Source organism: Globicephala melas, chromosome 2 (assembly GCF_963455315.2).
Source record: "Globicephala melas chromosome 2, mGloMel1.2, whole genome shotgun sequence".
In the NCBI taxonomy this organism is placed as follows: Eukaryota; Metazoa; Chordata; class Mammalia; order Artiodactyla; family Delphinidae; genus Globicephala; species Globicephala melas.
In genome coordinates, this window is record NC_083315.2 from 86553491 (window position 1) to 86572945 (window position 19455).

The 19455-nt window shown below is 40.9% G+C and overlaps 1 long non-coding RNA gene across 1 annotated transcript in view; it reads left to right on the forward strand.

Moving 5' to 3' along the window:
* Positions 1 to 3510: 3510 nt before the first annotated feature.
* LOC132596758 (uncharacterized) overlaps positions 3511 to 19455 on the forward strand; it is a 63834-nt gene continuing 47889 nt past the window's right edge. Inside the window, exons 1-2 of the long non-coding RNA XR_009562766.1 lie at positions 3511 to 3647; positions 7982 to 8090. This is a non-coding gene — a long non-coding RNA (uncharacterized lncRNA). The remainder of the gene's footprint in view (positions 3648 to 7981; positions 8091 to 19455) is intronic.

Genomic DNA, 19455 nt, shown 5'->3' on the forward strand with positions numbered 1-19455 from the left:
ACTGAGAGTGGGCAGGAAGGTGCGGCCACCCTCACCAGACTGTGGGACCATGTGGCTTCTGGTTCTGGGTTATATCTGAGAGGCAGGCTCTGAGAAGCTGCCTCGTGGTGGAGGATGAATCTTTAACTAGGATGCAAAGATAAAGGTTTCTGGTCCTAGATCTCCTGATTCATTTGCCACATAAGTTTGGGCAAGTCACTGAAGCTCTTGGACTTCATTCTCCTCATCTATTAAATGGGAGTATTAATACCTGCCCTGCATGTTTCCTGGAGGTGTTGCAAGACTTACATGAGGTCTCCCTCTGAAAGTAGCCTGTAACCTGGAAAGTGCTGTGCAAAGGTGGAGGCTGGGCATTCCGCATGATCCCTCCAACTGTGTGGTCCCCACTGCTTGTCCCCTCGGGGAGAAGTCTACTGCTCCCCTCCCACATGGGAGCACAGAGAATGTCTTTAAGGGGGACCACATAAGCTTCTCGCAACAGGGCAGTGATTCTTTAGCAATGCTTTTGTACGCCTGGACTCAGAGTCACCCAGAGGAGCCATGAGAGGGTGCCTCACCCCTCTGCGCCCACGAGACTCTGCTGCCAGTGCGCTCTTCTGCGCAAAGCATAGAATCCAAACCCATGAAGACAGTCTCTGTTCTGCCCTCCACGAAGCTGAATAGAGTCCATTCTACTTCTTCTGCACCTTTTATCTCAAAGCATTCCCAAGCACACAATACACTTCACAGCCTGGTCCTCTGCCACAAGACAATAAAGGGTCTTTCACTAACTGGCCCTGTTGAAATGCCACCACCTCCACTGTGCAGCTGCCAGATAGCTGTTCTGGGCTGAGCAGAAAACACCTCTCAATTCCAGGTCATTTAGAATGTCATACGCTGATGAGAGTTCAGGAGGATAGCACCGCGGCGTGCAAGTTATGGAGAGAAAATCTGGATTTTCGTAAAATGCACACAGCAAACCCAAACCAGTCTCCCAACCAATCCTAAGAAAACTAGACTGACTCTATCAGAATGATGTTGGTTTGCTTTGCAATGAAGATCCAAACTTTGACCCTGTCCATTTTTGTCCCATTCGAAGTGGCCTCTTTACTCTAAACAATTAGGCCTCTTAAAATGGAAGTTGTATGAATAAAATTTGAGAGTGGTAGAATAAACTTTATTTGGTCTTGTCCCCAAATAACTATGGATATATTAGTCTGTTTTTGCCTAACTCAATGTAACAAAGGGTCTGTTATGTGACAGAGCTGGGTTAGGAGCTGGGAGGCGAACGTGAATTGGACAGTTTCTGGCCTCAGTGTCAAGCACATTCAGACGTTCACATACCCTGCATAAAAGGAAAGGGCTTGGGGGTAATTTCAGACCCCTGACTCTTTTTTCTTCACGACATATGGGCCTCTCTTAGCAGAGCACCCAACTAGAACAGCTCTAACAGCCAAAGGCCATCTCATCTTGCCCTCAGTTTCCTTCTTACTATTGAAAGGAAACCCAGAACAAATTCATGGAGGTTTTTAGTAATTATTTGCATAAATGACCTTATAGTCACAATACCAGAAATTATTACTGGTATTTGGGTTTCTTTTCAAGGGCTAATTAAATCTAAGCACAACTTTCATTAAGTTCTCTTCAAACGGTTGATTTAAATTTTTATTGAGTATGGTTTAGATTTTATTTTTCTAACTGCCCAAGTAAATGCCCCGTAACAGAGGAAGTTTTGAGTTGTGTTTATTCCCTTGATCTATACATGTGGGTCTAAGGCAATGCCTAGAAACCCTCACCCTTTAATTTCAGCTACTTTGGGTGTGTTTTAGCTATTTTTGAAGTCAACATGACCCTTTTGCAGAATTCTTCATGAGCACAATGAAGGAAGGAGGGGGAAACTTGTGATGGCTTAAAATCTATTCACAGACTCAAATCTGTATTTTCAGAGAACCATATAAAACCCATTACCAGCAATTTGTTAAACACCAGTTTGTGCCAGAGCTATGCTGGGAACTTGCCAGAAGCATAGGGATAAGTATATGAGCCATCTAAGCAAAAATCCTTGGGGAGATCTGGGCAGCGAGATGAGGTAATCACGAGAAACAATTTGAGAATACTCCAGGATGGTAGGTCGTTAAGTACTAAAGTTTCTGCTACAGACTTCAGGGGTCAAAGGCATTCAGGGTAATTGAAAAATACGGATGTATTGCTGTTCACAGAAGGCTTTGTGAAGGAGGAAAGAAAACCTGGGTCTTGAAGGATTATATTTGATAGTTGGAGTTCAGCCAGGGGAGAGGTATTAATTTAGACAAAGTCAGACAGAGCAGAGGGATGCCTGGTACATTTTTGTGTTGATGAACTAGGGCGAAAAACTTTTTAGTTTTTAGACTTCCAGTTGACCATTGAGATGGTGCATCGATGGCCACATGTCCGCTTAGTAGAGTGGTGAACCTGCTTCTTCAGTTCCAGCTTTCCCTCAATTGCCCTCTCCTCCCCCAGGGTCAATTTTCCCAGGGATTCAGCTCCTCCACGGACGGGTGTTTGAACTGCAGGCGATATCACTCTTGTGATGTGGAATAGCATATTTACTGGATATTTCTAGATCATCTAACCCAGTGATTCTCTCATTTTTATGTATATTACAATCACTTGGAGGGCTTGTTAAATCCCAGATTGCTGGGTCCTACCCGCAGGGTTTTCAGTTCAATAAGTCTGGGGTCTGGGACAGGGCCAGAGAAACTTTCATATTTAACAAATCCCCAGTGAGGTTGGTGATGCTGGTCCAGGGACCACACTTTGAAAACCCCCAATTTAATCCATTATCTCAGTTTACAAATGAAGAAACTGGGGCCCAGAAAGCTCTGAGTTTAAAGAGTGCTTAAGAAGGCAATTACCCACTACCCCTTCACTACTCACCCCGTGCCAAGTCCAGCCTAATTCCCAATTCCTACAGGGCAAGTCTGACTTAGATTTTAATTGTCTGAGAGCTGAGCTTCTTTAATCTCAGTGAAAATTTGTGTATATTTAGGGACAGATCTTCCGAAAGGCAGGAGGATGAACCAGCTAACTTTGAGGCTTTTGGGTCTATGAAAATGTTACATTAATAAAATAACTTTTTTTCTACAAATTAAATATTAATTTATTATGTCCCTGATTTTACAACCTGTAGGTGGCAGTGCCTTCCTTCTCTAGATGCAGCTAGAGGCCTGAGCCGGTTCATTTTCTGAGGAGCTGGGAAGGCTACAGTGTATACGGTATTAGAGATGAGGCCATCTACCCCGGCCCGGCCCAGGACAGCTCTGCCAGGGACGGCAGAATCAGATAGCAGGGTTTAGCATTCTGAGACCTGAACTGTCCCTGATTAACGTGTGAGGTTTTATTAATTTCTAATGTTTTAATCTTATCATTTTCTTGTTTAACTAGTTACATTCTTATTCTTGCCCAAGGTTCTAAAACTTAAGACTTGTGAAAAGCCAGAAACCAGAGACATAGCAAAGTGGACCTATTAAAATGCCATGAATTTACTGTAAGAGAGCATTCTTCACTGGAGAGGTTTATCACTGCCAAAGCACTCTTTCACTGGTGAAAGTCCGGGGCAGAAAGGAAGAAAAAGAAAAGTATGATTCTAGGAACCACATTGCAGAAATGCCAAAGGGAGGTTCAAACAAGTAAGTGAGTGTTCATTAGCTCCTGTCAATGATTAAATATGAATTCTCCATTTACATATGACCCAGGACTTGAAGATGCATGATTTCCATTTCCATTTCTTCAGCAGTCACTGACAAAATTCACTCTACGTTCAATCTTAAGATGAAATGGTATTGTAAAAGGCTGAGGGGTGCGCTTGCAAACATCCAGCACTGATACATACTTGTTCACTCTGCCTCCCAAAGACCCCAAGGCTCGTTCCCTTTCCCAATTTCACTTCCCCTCGAAAAGCCACTGAACTGTCTCAGCAGCCACCAGGGCAGAGAAAAGTTCTGATCTTATGCCTTTTGACCATTCCCTCCCTTCTCTCTCCACAGAGAGAGCTATGATTTCCTGATGCTGTCTTCTCTCTTTTAAGTCATGCAAAGATCAATTAATTCCATCTCAGTTAATTTCATTGGTTGTTCCAACATCTTATTACCAGTTGAAGCTATTGTCTCCAAGTTACCTACGGAATTGAGTTTAAACTCTCTTTGCGTTCAAGGATGTAGGGTTAGTTTCCACCTTAATTCTTCAGCTTCATCTCTCTCTATGTCCTATTCTCCTCCCTGCACTTACTCTGAACATCACATCATTTCCAAAATGATTTTATGCCTGTGCTTTTGTACATTCTGTTCCTTCTAAAAAATTCGTATTCATTTTTGAAGATTAACTGTCATTTAGGGGAAGTGTTTCCAGACTCCCACAAACAGCAGCTAGATCCTCTTTTAAAACAGCTTTTAGCACATTATGGTGTAATTTATATGTTTATGTGTCAGTTCTTACTCCTAGGCCCCCTGCCTTATTTTATTCTACCACCCACTGCAATAGGTTGGTGCCGAAATGGTAGCAACTGTCTTATTCTTCTTTGTTATATCCCTAAGACCTAGCATAGAGCTGGGCAGATAGTGGATGCTGAATAAACATATGTGGGTTTTTAATCAATGAATCCTATTCAAGATGCTTCTTTCTTTTGTTTACTCAGGAAAGCCCCTCTTTTCTCAGTTTCAACCTTTTGCCTTTCAATTCTCTATTATTTCATTGCGAACCAACCAATAACTTGAGTTCTACAAGTGGTAGGGTTGTATCAATGAAAAGACAGAAATGTTGCAGTGAAAAGCTTGCGTAATGATGACAGTTCTTGTCTTCCTCCCCCTCCCTCTTTTTCTCCTCCTCCTCCTCCTCCTCCTCCTTCTTCTTCTTCATCTTCTTCTTTTCTTCTTCTTCTTCTCCTTCTCCTTCTCCTTCTCCTCCTCCTCCTTCTCCTCCTTCTCCTTCTCCTTCTTCTCCTCCTTCTTCTTCTCCTCCTTCTCCTTCTCCTTCTTCTCCTTCTTCTTCTCCTTCTTCTTCTTCTTCTTCTCCTCCTTCTTCTTCTTCCACTACTACTACTGCTACTAAAAAGCAGCCTCGTTAGTATCTGCAAATCTTTGAAAGTTGCCTGAATCCCCCTTCAGAATATTCACAGAAGTTTTCATCTACCTTTTTTTCTGCTAGATGAATTAACCTTTCCTTAATCACCTGAATTCAAATAAATAAAAATGATTTATTTGCAACTGTTGGGCATTATATTTTATTATCAGTTGTGAAACAATGTTGTGTTCTGCTTATTTTCACTGCAATAGTATGCTTTTTGTGATACTTTTTTAGATAGAGTATTGGGGCCAAGTGTGTGGTCAGCACCAACACTGCAAACATTGTTTTTTAGAAGAAAATGAATGTCACATTTCAGCAACTGACCTAAAAGTGAACTTTTTGAACATGCCCTATGTTTTAATGTGAGAAATTTGGCTCTGCTTATACATTTGGCATCAATCTGTAAGAGTGGTCAATTCTTTCATTATGTAACGCAAACAGGGCAGAACATGGGGCTGAAAACATGTAGACCTGAGATTATGCTGGAAAATCTCTTACGATCTCCAGAAGCACATCCTTGATAATACCCAGTGACATGTCCTTGTGTTTTCCGTGATAATGGGGACAAAATGGGAGAAAACTGGAGGAAACAGGAGGCAGTCCTTTAGAAAAGGGCTGTCCAGCTCCATGTTAGGAAAGCTGGAAAGCTGTCAAATATGGGTGAGGATTGGTGACCCAATTTAGAGAGTCAGTGACAATGACTGGCAGAGCCTGACATGGCCTCTCACTGTGGTTAGTGCACCTGGGCACATAGAAATAAGTAGTGTAGAAGCAGAAGATTATCTTTAAAGAAGGAGCCCATTGCTCTGGCATTTAGCAGGCAAGCAGAGATTCCACTTGTTTGGGAAATCAGGAGATTAATTCCTCCTAAAATTTCCAGATGGAGATTATAAGGGAGCAGCGAACCCCACAAGGCAGCCTGCAGGACTTGTTAGGCTGGAAGATGAGCCCTCCGACTAGAGAGAGAGGGCAGGAGGAGATCTCAACAGTGATTCAAGGAGAGACCCTGGACCCACGCACATGACTTTTCCCAGTAAGATCCATTTGGAGTAGGAATTAAAATATTAAATAGCACAAGCCCTGTGAGAAAGCAAGTGGACAGATTTTATCCACAGATGCTGCAGCCAGGTGGTATATTTAATAGTGTTACACAAGAAATCACTATAAAGAACTTCAGGGCTTCCCTGGTGGCGCAGTGGTTGAGAATCTGCCTGCTAATGCAGGGGACACGGGTTTGAGCCCTGGTCTGGGAAGATCCCACATGCCGCGGAGCAACTAGGCCCGTGAGCCACAACTACTGAGCCTGCGTGTCTGGAGCCTGTGCTCCGCAACGGGCCGCGATAGTGAGAGGCCCACGCACCGCGATGAAGAGTGGTCCCTGCTTGCCGCAACTAGAGAAAGCCCTCGCACAGAAATGAAGACCCAACACAGCCAAAAATAAATAAATTTAAAAAAAGAACTTCAGAGTGTGCAGGAAGAACTTTCCAGATAGCACTCATGTGAGAAATTATTTTCTTTCCATCCACAAGTTAAGATAATTTATAACACCTTCCCACCATAGCAAGGCAGAAGAGAAGGCATTTTAGAGCAGTTATTTTGCAGAAACATTTTCACGTTGGAGTAAAATAAACCTAGAGAATTTCAGCTTTGCATATCTATGAAGTAGCAAATAGTAACCAAAATACCTAGAGCAAGAGAAACACATTAAAAACAAACAAACAAATAAATAAACCCCACTTTCTTTGAAGGCTGACCTCAAAGCATTGGTAACTGCACTGACAAATATTTGTGTATTTTATATATATATAATACATATTATATATATATATTCCCATTTATTTTTATTAAACATAACAATGCAAAATTATATATATATATGTATTAATTAAAATTTATGTGTAAAGTTTAAAGAGTAATAATGAAATGGACTCACCAACAAGCTTAAGATACATCTAAGGCCCCTGTGTGTTTACCCTGCTCTGATCCCTCGGCCTACCTCCTAGAGTTAGAATTATTTTTCTTATTCTCTTGTTTTTCTTTAGTGTTTACCAAATTTATATCCCTAAATTGTTTACTTTTAAACTTTATACAAGTGGAAGATAATGCCGTGTATATTCTTCTGGAACTTTCCCCCCTCTCATCTTTGTGCTTTGAGAATTCTGTTTTACTGCTGTGTGGCATCTCTTGTAAGAATACACCACAGTTTATTTATCCAGATTTTTGTCAATGGACATTTAGGCTCTTTCTAGGTATTACAGTTCCCCCAAATGCTTACATGTAAGAATGCTTACATTCTTGTCCATGTTTTCTGGAGCGCATGTGCAAGTGTCTCCCAAGATCCAAATAGTGATGTAGTAGGAAACACACAACTTCTACTTGATTAGGTAATGAAAAATTGTTTTCCTACCAGTGTGGTTTACTCTCAGCCAGCAGTATATAGGAATTCTGGTTGTTCTATATATATTCTCTTCAACACTTGCTATTGCCAGACTTCTACATTTTTGCCAGTCTGGTGGGAGCAAAATACTTGTGGTTTTAATTTATATTCTCCCTTTCAATGAGGTTGAACATATTTTCATATGCTTTCTGGCCATAAGTCTTTTTTCTTTCATGAAATACCCAATTTTTATGGGATTGTTTGTTAATTTTGTAGAGTATTTAAATATCCAGTATCCAATCCTTTGTCAATTATAATGTGTGGCAAGTGTCTTCTACTAGTTGTAAGTTAAACTTTAACTTCTCCATAAAATTATGGTAATATTTTCACCATTTGTTACATGCATATGCAGAGTTAGCTCTATTTGCATAGAAAAAGTAAATTTCCATTGCAGTATAATAAAGCTGTTTTATATCCTAATATCTGGCTTGTAGTAACAGTGTTTTACATATTTGGTTATAATAGAATCTGAATGGCTAAGGCTTTGTCTTCATCATGCATGTCCGTCCTACCTAAAGGAAACGCTTGGTACTATTTATTGTCCTGAAAGAGGAGAAGATCAAGCAAGCCACTGGTGAGTAGCAGTTCTCTCTCAACTCTTGACTTTTTTTGTGTCCACTTCAACATCCTTACATTCTCCCAAAGACAGAGAAAATAAAAGATAGAGACCTAGTATCTGCGAGATTGAAACAAACGATGATGATTAATACGTTCATATGTACTATTACACTTAACAGCCTATAGTTCTTGATTTCACTTACCACATTAAACACAGCACTTACCATTATTCCAAAGTGTAAATTGTTTGTTTAATGTCTGTTTCCCCCACTCCACCCCAGACTGTAATCTCCATGGTACAGGGGTTTGTCTTCATCTGTTGTGGTGCCCTCAGCACCTAGCACAGTGCCTAGCACCCAGTCGTCCTCAAAAAAAGCACTTGTTACATAGATGAAATAGCACATTTATTTTACTCAGCCTGCTTCTTTCTGTTCTCTGTTTGTTATCTGTTTTTGCTGTTTGAAAAGATGATGCTTCTCTACATTATCTCAGATAATCACCTCTACTTTTTCAGTTTAAAGAAAAATTTGTCATCTCTATGGTTGAGATATCTGTGCTTTGATTTTATGTTATGTTCAACTTGTTTACAAAAAAAATCAATGGCTTGGACAATAGTATTGATAACATCCTGATCAAAGACGCCCACACGTAAAGCTTGGAGGGATGGGGATTATGATTGGCTGAATCTATCCATGCGGGATCTAATAAACATAAATGCAAAACGGTTAAGCTGGGTACAGAAAAGAAACAACTGCAAATGGTAGAGAAAAAAATTGTGCTTCAATGGCAAACTGTGCATTATTTAGGACGCAGTATTCAGAATTATGGAATTCTGATTCTATGCAGATTCTGCATCTTTCATTGCCTTTGAGCTATTTTAGTTATGTGGATTGTAGATAACCTATAGCAGTTTGAAATAATTCTTGTCTATAGACTTACAAATAAATTTCGTCTAGTAGAATTTCAGTTGACACTGTGGATTTGCCAGTTTTGTATCTATTTGCAAATTTTTTAATTTCAATATTTCTAATCTATAAATGTGTCTGTTCTTTGGATTCTCCTTTGAATGAAAAGTGACATCTGCTTGGTTCCCTCATTAGATAATGAGTTAAATAAAATCTTTAACATGTGTTCATTTTATATTTATATGAGAATCATGATTTTATCTTATTCTGAAAGTTATTCTTTAACAAAATAGAGAATGGGAAAAAACTTGGGTAGATAATACAATATGTGCAAAAGATTTGAAGTCTTAGTTGACAATAAATTCAATATAAGTTATTAGTGTAGTATGGCTGTTGCTTTGGTTATTTGGATATTAAGTACTTAGTTTAGAATCACTGTTCTGAGATTCTAAACACTGGTTAGCTTTTCTTATTTTTAAGCCAATAACTGATTGTTTTGATAATTGTTGCTATAAATCATGTTTTAAAATCTGGTATAGCAAGCCATTGTAATTATTCTTTTTAAAAGAACACTTCAATATTCTTGATAGTTTATTCTGCTAGATGAATTACACTGTGAGTTTGTCAGAGTTTATAAAGTATTCATTTGGGATCTTAGTTTTGCATAAAATCTATAAATATTTGCTTAGGACTTAATTGTTATTACTACTGTATTTGGTCTTTCCAGTAAGGAACAGTATATATATCTCCAATTATTCCTCTCATCTTTTATTTCTCCCACTGTGAGTTTTAATTTTTATTTGAATAATTAAATCATTTATGTCTTGAATTAAATAAAGATGCATTTAATGGTTTCGGTTGTAATATAATCTTTTTTTATTTTGTTTCTAGCTGTTTGTAATGGGCCTAAAAGAATATATTTCATTGTTATGTTTATTTTTTCCAAAAAATTATTATCAACATTTTGAGAAAATTTATTGTATTTTTCTCAAATATCACCAGCATTTCTAGTGCTATGTTTTAAAAAGTAGGTTAAAAAAAAGACATCCTTGTTTTGAAAATAGTCTCCATTCATCCTGGAAAAAAATAAAATGAGAAAAATATTAGGTTTTCCTTTTCCTTCCTAAACAATGTCTTGAACAAAAGATGTTTTACTTTTTAGGTAAGGTTATTCTGGGGCAAGGCAGTTAGAAACACCAACAAAGTTTATAAGTTTTTCGAGTCCATGCTTGACCAAAAATAATTTGGATATGCCATGAGTGTTTGTGTGCCTAGTCCAGGGCCCAGGAGTTTGTCTACGAAAGGTGTATTAGGCGATTCCACACCATCTCTTCAGCATTCTTTTGAGTGTGAGTATCATGCAAAGGAGATTAAAAATTTGAAATTAAGATTAAACTTTACTCAGTTTCCTTTGAAAGTCCTTGGTATTTCCTAAATTTCAGTTGTTTGACCTTAAGAAATTCTGAAGCCCTTCTTAGCCTCCATTTCCTTATTTATAAAAAGGAATGAAAAATTGTTTTGCCTGTCTCCGTGGGTGGTTGTTTGAATCAGATAGATTGGTGAGGGCACCTTTTCCTTTGTAAGAGTGGTTGGCCACTGAGGACTGTTTCAACTAAATTCAATAAGAATATGTTCAATCTATTTCATGGCTGCCATGATTCCATGTAATTATGGAGGGATGGGAATACAAATGAAATACAGAATAAGGTCCCTGTCTCCTAGAGAAATGCCTCTCAAACATTAATGTGCACACAGATCTCCCAGGGTGTTGTTAAATGACAATTTCTGATTCAGTTTGTCTGGGGTGAAGCCTGGGATTCTGCTTTTCTTTTAATTTAGCATTATAGCACTTGTTTATTGAAATTACTTCTCTGTTTGGAGTTGTCATTAATTAGATATCCAGGTCTTTGAGGAGGAAAAACACACCACCTCTGTTAATTAGGTTACCTACAGAAATCCAGACTTGGTAAACCATCAGAACACTTGGAATCAAGAGGATTCAAGTCCACTACCAACCAGGAGCACCATGAAAATGTGGTCATTTGGAGTTTGGTCAGGGGAACAGGGCCATTGAAAGCCAGAGGGGAATATAGGGCATAGGTTAGGAACTGGAGCGTCCATGGGTATGGAGGAGAGTTAAGGCTGGAACACTGCAGTGGGCAGATCAGAGCACTGGAGCAGTGGAACAGGAAGAGGAAATGAATCTTGGGCAAAAGTACACAAAGACCTTTCCAAGGAAGACATTGTGCATTTCTAATACCCCCCTAAGTGATGCTGATGCTACGGGTGACAAGATCCTTACAGAAAAGTCATACATATTAGAGGCAGAGATCAGGAAAAACTAGATATCATTAAGTATCCAAATATATGGAAAATTGGAAAGATCATTGTGGGCCAGAGCATGGGAGAAGTTTTCGTGGCCATGAAAGATGGACAGGATTCACCTTGATATTCCTTTCTACTGTTGGTAAGGAGACAAAGCAGGCTCAGGCATGCCACATCTCTCACTGGAGAAAAAAAGTGGTTTGAGTTTTGAAACTTCTGTGGATTCATGCATTTTAAGATGCTTGAAACGGCTTCTGAAAAAAATGTATGAAGGTGCTTAACCAACAAACAGTGGTTTTAAGTTGCTGTTGGAGCTCAGTATTATGTATGCACATACATTTGGAAGTTGAGATCGCTCCTGCATCCATGGAACATGTATGTGCACATGCCCTCTTACATATGATCTTATTACCAGCCAGGATATTTTCTGTGCTTCTTTGTAGACAAGTCACATGTTTTGTGTTTGTAGTATCATTAAAGGCAGCATTTAGGCTTCACTAAGAACCAATTAGGCTTCCAAGACAGTTAAGCAATTCCTTAACTGCTCTGGAATGAATGAGTTACTGGATTCTCATCCCCAGGAGTGGTCTGCAGCAAAGCTACAAAATTGCATACGTTTATCTTCAGCGCTCACTGACTCATTTGGTGCCCCATCCCTTGGGGACTCAGTGCCCATATGCTTCTCCCTAATGGTCCTGATCACCCTCACTCTAGTTTCCATGCTCACACCCCTTCCTGCTATCAAATGGGTTTCATTCTGCATCTGTCCCTTCAGAATGGAGCTATTACAATAAACTCATCTCCCACATAGGCCCTACGTGTACCCCAGACTTCAGCCAGAGGCGTTTATTCATTGTTCCCTGACCACTTCTACTTTCTGCTCTATGCATTAGCTCTCTCCTGGACTGCCCCTTCTCTTCCATTCTTTCTAGCCAGGCAAGTCCTACCCATCTTGAGCTCAGCTCAAATCCTGCAGACTTTGTAAAGCCTTCCAAAACTTCGCTAACACGAATCCCTCAGTAGATTGTTGTTTCTACTATGCATCGACAATTAATCATTTGCTGCTTTATTACCGTTTTTCTATTGCTGTCTTCCATCATCATTTAGAACTTATATTCAGCTCTTTAAAACTTAACATCCTGGTTCCTCTGCTACAAAAACTCCTTGAATTTAGAGTTTGAATCTTACATATTTTTGTATATTATACAGAGAGTCTCACACAAGTAAAATGTTTTTTTTAAAGTTCTTTTTATTTGATGAACTAATTCTAAAATTTTCAGGATGATCATAGTGAATATAGAAGGCCATTCTATTGGCTTAACTGAAGAGAAACATAACTTAAAAAAACCTGGATAGGATCAATGGAAGTCTTTCTGATTCCCTCCCAAATGTACTCCAAAGCTCTGGAGCCTGCCCCTTCTGTTGGACTGGACCTGTTGCCATGGGAACTTGTTGCCATGGGAACTCTGCCCTCAGTTGCAGCCCCACTTTCAAGCTGCCAAATAAGAGAGGATGGAGGGGAGGACATTTCTTATGGCTCCTTGGCTGGCCTCATTTCAGTCCTGTTCTCCACCCAAGTAAGAGTGTGGTATCACTCCAAGGAGAAACACATGCTGAAGCTGGGAAATAAAGTGCACCTGAAAGCACAGGTGAAAACCCTGCATAGGCGCTGGAAGAGGTGCTCTTCTGTCTGTGGTGCGTCCATCACGCACACCCAGCCTCCGTCTTCAGAATCTTCTGGCCTGTGACAGAACGCGATGTGGGGCTCTGTCTCCCACCCTTCTTTGCTGATCCTGGTCTGGATGGCAACTCTGGTCAGACGTGCCTGGTTCTCTGTTTCCCTGAGAGAGTGAGTACCAATCACTCTGTGGGGGTGAGGTAGGGCAGGGCAGGCTCCTGGCTTGGAGATGCAGCCAAGTTTCTGCATACATGGGCTCCCTCCTAGGCAGCAAGTAAGGACTTCCGCTTCAGGGGTCCAGCTCTGGCTTTGGGTCATTCCTTTTTCCTTCCTTCCACCCCAAACCTTTCTATCATACCCCAAGCCTAGTTACATCACTGTGAAAGGCAATGCTTTCAACAGCTACCTCAGAGCACTGATGTCTGAGAAATCACAACTGCCACCCAGGGAAATGACTGGGGAGAAGCCAGCTTTCCCTCTGCTTTGTTCTCTGCTGGCAGCCACAAGACCAGCAGTGGCCATCTTGCCCCGATGAGGTCAGAGCTGGGCTTTCATCCTGCAGCCACATCCTGGCTACTTGACCCATGGGCTTAGCTGTTCTTTCCTCTGCCCACTCTCTCATCTGAGCCTTGGAGGCTATTCCTCGAAAGAAAAACACTCGTAAATGCACCTCCTTCTTCCAGATGGAGGGAGGGTATCGGGAACTGGACTCAAAGGAACAAAGAAAGTGTAAGGAATTGAAACAAGAGATTGAGGCAGTTGGGTCTGGAGCCAAGGAGTAGTGTTCAGGTTTGGATACCAGTTCTCTGATCCCTCCACTAGTCAAGAGGGCAAACCGGGGGGATAGAGGACTAGGTAAGAGGAGCTGGAGGGTGGAAATAGAAGAGGAAATTTCTTTCTTTGGAGAGCTTACACTCTTATGGACGCAGGATATATTTGTCTATTTATTATGTATTTATTCAGGATCCACACGTGCTTTCCTAAACCAGCATCCTCTAGACCCTCTCTATAGAGTTCTTACTTTAAGATATCACAGCTCATGCCTCATTCTCCTTCATGTTGCTTGATCTTAAATGCAATAATGATGAAGTGATTGTCCAACCTCAGGAACCTTATTTAGAGCTTCCCTGGGATGATCTGAGAGACGCTGAGAAATTTTCCCTGATCCTTCCTTCCATACCCTTCAAAACATGAAATCTAACCCACCACTATTTCACCCACCACAATTTCAGAACCTGAAATTGCATGTTAGGTCTTTTGAAGGTATCTCAAAGATATCTTGTTTCCTGAAGTCTTTAGTTAAAAGGTAGTGTCACATACACAAGACAAAAAAAAAAAAGGATTATTCAGAATTATTTAGATATTTGGAAAATAATATAATTCTCCCTTAGTAACTCCATAAACCAAAAACCAAAATAATTCCCACTTTAGTGTAATACTTAAATGTAAAAAGAAAAAAACACAAATCCTTAAAATGCAAGAAGGATATAAATAAATGTTTACTTATTCCAGGCCAGAAAGGCCTCTAAAGCAATGGAAGAAAATATGAAGGAAAAAAAGTAGATTTGATTACATAATAATTTAAGAATTCAGTTTGTCAGAACCGATTATAAACACTATTAATGATAAATGTCAAATTGGGGGAAGTTATAATAAATATGGCAAGAGTCTGATATCATAAATGTATAAAGAGCTTTTCCAAATCAATATAAAGATCTCTAAGACCTCCGTTTGAAAATGATTAAAAATGAAGATAATGCACATATGAACAAATATTCAATTTCACTAGCGATCAAAGAAATGCAAAATAAAATGATAAGAAAATACTATTTTCATGTAAGAAATTGACAATTAAAAAAAACAGCCGAATGGGGACTTCCCTGGTGGTCCAGTGATAAAGAATCTGCCTTACAATGCAGGGGACGCGGGTTCGATCCCTGGTCAGGGAACTAAGATCCCACGTGTTGCAGGCAAATATAAATAAATAAATAATAAATCTTAAAAAAAAGATACTTCAAAAAAAACAGCCAAATGGAACTGAGGTGACAGTGAGTGAAACCTCCAACCTGATGTCCCCTCCCTCCCAACAGAGGCTCCTGATTGGCTCCTCTCTCTGCCCCCTCAGGGACTGAATTTGTCCTTCTGCATTTCTGGGTTTTCCACTCCCCTGAATGCTCTTGTCTTTCTTTCAGTGTTTATCTGTGTCCAGGGTAGTGCTGAGAAGGAGGGGACAGAGCGCAGATGAGAAGGAAGTCTGGAATAACTATGTCATATTTCTAGAGATGTTCTTTTACTCAGACTATCTCACACCTACTGCAGGCCAAATAACCTTTTGGTTCTCACTGCCAAATTTAATAGACACTCAGTAGAGAATGACTTATACTATAGCTTGAAAGCCATTAACTCTAGCCTTAATAAGTGGATAAAGGTTACTCTCTGGGCCCATAATTTGTCCATTAGCCCCTGCCTAGCTTCCCTTGATTCCTTGCCTGGCTGGGCCTCCATATTTGACATCTTTAATCTTGTCCTCATCACTAATCTAGAATCTTGTCATCTTAACTTTCTATTCTGTCAGTTTGCTTTGCCTCCCACCTTCAGGGGTAAATTCCTACTTTCTCTGCTCCTTGCTTCTATTCCCTGCTTGCTGAAGAAGGACACAGGACCACACTGGCTATGCCCACTGCAACTCATGTGCTACACAATATCAATATCCTGTTGATTTTCCTGACCACTTCCTGTAATGGCTGGTCGAAATGTGTTCGAAAATCCACAAAGTTCCTCCTTCTCTGATAATAATAATAACAACATCAACAGTAACAATAATAAAAACAATAGTAACAGCAAATACTACTATAGTACTTATTCTATTTCGGGCTATTCTATAAGTGTTTAACAATTATTAAGTCATTGAATACTCCTAGTAACTCTATAAAAGAGGTAGGTATTATTATATTTCCCATTTTACAGATGAGAAAACTGAGGCACAAGGAGTTTAAGGAACTTTCCTAGGACCATCCAGGGGGTCAGTGATGGTGCCAGAATTTGACAATGGGTGGTCTAGAGTCTTTTTCTTGACCACTTTGCTGGATCACTTCTTTATATTCCCATCCCCTCTCTCTCAGGAGACAATTTTGCTTCCTACATCACTGAGAAAGTCCACATTTTCTCCTTTTATATTATGTTTTTTGTTTGTTTGTTTGTTTAAACAATAGAAATTAATTTCCTCACAGATCTGGAGGTGAGAAGTCTGAGGTAAGAGTCTTGGCATAGTTGGATTCTGGTGAGGACTCTTTTTCTGGCTTGCAGATGGCCGTCTTCTCACTGTGTGCTCACATGACCTATTTTTTGTGCATGCATAGGGAGAGGGGGCAAGCTCTCTGTAGTCTATTCTTAGAAGGGTACTAATCCTATCAGACCAGGGCCCCACCCTCATGACCTCATCTAATCGTAATTACCTCCCGAAGACCTTGTTTCCAAATACTATCTCTTTGGGGGTTAGAGCTTCAACATATGAATTTTGGGGAGGCACATTCAGTCCATAACACTTGGTATTCAGTTGTGCATATTATGTTTTTTGGGGTCTCCAAAGCCATTCTCTCCCCCTTATTTCAGACTCAGAAAATAGTATTTACCTATCAGAGGAGGCAGGCCCCCCTGCAGTGTTCTTGGCCCCACCTCTTTCTTTTTTGTTGTTGTTGTTGTTTTAAATTATTTATTTATTTATTTATTCTTTTGGCTGCCTTGGGTCTTCGTTGCTGCGCATGGGTTTTCTTTAGTTGAGGCAAGCAGGGACTACACTTCGTTGTGGCATGCAGGCTTCTCATTGCGGTGGCTTCTTTTGTTGCAGAGCACGGGTTCTGGGCTTCAGTAGTTGCAGCATGTGGGCTCAGTAGTTGTAGCACATGGGCCATAGAGTGTGCAGGCTTCAGTAGGTGTGGCATGTGGGCTCAGTAATTACAGTGCATGGGCTCTAGAGTGCAGGCTTAGTAGTTGTGGCACACAGGCTTAGTTGTTCCATGGCATGTGGGATCTTCCTGGACTTCCCGGACCAGGGATTGAACCTGTGTCCCCTGCATTGGCAGGCGGATTCTTAACCACTGCACCACCAGGGAAGTCCCTCCCCCCCCACCTCTTTCTAAGAGGTTCTTTTCTCTCAGGTTTTGCTCTCCTCCATTCACAGCTTATTGCCAAGATCTTCAAATCCTCCTCCCCAGTACATCTTTCCTTCCAAAGCCTTCAAATATGCTCTGGTCTCCCTCATCCTGAGAGAGCTCTGAGCCCTCCTGTATAGTGGGCCTAGAAGGCTTTACCTGCTTGTCTACTTAAAATTGTGTCCTTTCTTCGGGTGCCATTGGGACCTCCTCAGGTGCCGTCTCTGAGCTCCATAGCTTGTCTTGCATTTCCTGACTCTGGGCTCCCATGGCCCATGTGCTGAACTCAGTCCTATTGGCATTCAGGACCTACTGTCTCAGCATGCTGATTACTTATTCCTGCCTCATCTTCTAGAGATTATGGCCCCTTAGAAACAGAGCCCATTCATCTCTCCATCGATTAATTAGCTAATAAATGGTTTCATTAAAGTTGTTTATTGAGTGTCTACTGTGTGTCAGCACTGTGAATTAAGAATACAAAACAGGGATTCCCTGGTGGTGCAGTGGTTGAGAGTCCGCCTGCCGATGCAGGGGACACGGGTTCGTGCCCCGGTCCGGGAAGATCCCACATGCCGTGGAGCGGCTAGGCCCATGAGCCATGGCTGCTGAGCCTGCGCGTCCAGAGCCTTTGCTCTGCAATGGGAGAGGCCACAGCAGTGAGAGGCCCACGTACCACAAAAAAAAAAAAAAAAAAAAAAAAGAATACAAAACAAATATGGCAGCCCTGGAAACTGAGACTTGCATAGATGAAAAGTAGAAACCCACTAATTGTAACATAGTAAGTAATATTTTGGTGGAACACCCATGTGTAATAGGCACTGTGCAAAACCCATTCTTATATCATTTAAACGAAGGAGCCATTATTCACAATTTAAAGATGAGGCAACTGAAGCATAGAGAGAGGTTAGGTAACTCCCTGAAGATTATACAGCTAAATGCAAGAACAGGAACTCCAAGTCCATTTTCCCTTTTAATTCTGCTATGCTAGCTACTGCAGACATCTCTCTAAGAAGAAATGGGAACCCAGAGGCAGAGGAACCAAATCTCTGGGAGGTGAGAGCTGTTTTGCAAAGGCTTTGCAATGATGCTAACACTTGATCTGTGGCTTGGAGGAGAAATAGACATTTGTCCAGTGGACTGGAGGGTGAGCAGAAACAGCAGGACATAAAACAGTGAAAATAAAAATGATTAGATTAAGAACTGCAAAAATACAGGACTTTCCTGGTGGTGCAGTGGTTAAGAATCCACCTGCCAATGCAGGGGACACGGGTTCGATCCCTGGTCTGGGAAGATCCAACATGCTGCGGAGCAACTAAGCCTGTGCACCACAACTACTGAAGCCCACGCGCTCTAGGGCCCATGCTCCGCAACAAGAGAAGCCACTGCAAAAAGAAGCCCACGCCTTTCAACGAAGAGTAGTCCCTGCTCCCCGCAACTAGAGAAAGCCCTCAGGCAGCAACGAAAACCCAACGAAGCCAAAAAAAAAAAAAAAAAAAAAGAAAAAAAGAGCTGCAAAAATACTTCTAAGCCTGGAATGTAGGCTATACGGAGGGACACCTGGAGATGTGGTTCGAAGCTCCTTAGACAGTGGCTATATTGTAAAGAGTCTTCTATGATAGATGAAAAAGTTTTAATTTTACATTTTAAGATCCCAATAGTGTCTAGCAAAATGATAACACTTCTGAGACGTCCAAACACTCTTTCTCGAACTGAAACTACTTTACAAGTATACAGAATGTGAGTCAGGAAATTCCTGAATCCGTGCCTTTCTGATGAGCTCACTGTTTTAGCAGCCAGAGTCTTTTAGCACCTTTCTTGACCTATTATTACATAGTTTCTGTGCCTTCCAATTTTTCAGAAAACAATTCTGCCATTTCTTGTCTAGCTTGAGCCTTTTCCTCCCTGTACAAGGAGAAGATGATGTAATTCAAGTAACAGCTTGTTCTGTTTGGAAATAATGCCAGAGACACCAACGTCTCAAATAATTCTTTGTCTCTTGATTTCTTGTGCATCCAAATGGGTGTGTGCTTAATGGCTTTGAAGATCTAAATAGTTATCATCCTGGGTGGGGAGAGGGCAGCGTGAAGCCAGGGGCCCATGCACTGACCCTGGAGCTCTGTGCTCAGCATTCCCCGTGTCACTCACTGAACAGTGGACCTGACAGCTTTGGCAGGTTCAGCCTTGGGCTACAAAACCCTTCAGGCTGAGGGTGAAAATAAAGGCTCCCTGCTCTAGGGGTTGTTGCTGGTTTTTTCCCTCCCTGTAAGCAGTGACTTACCCAATCCCATCTCTGTCCTCAGCACACACATCGTGGAAAAGTTC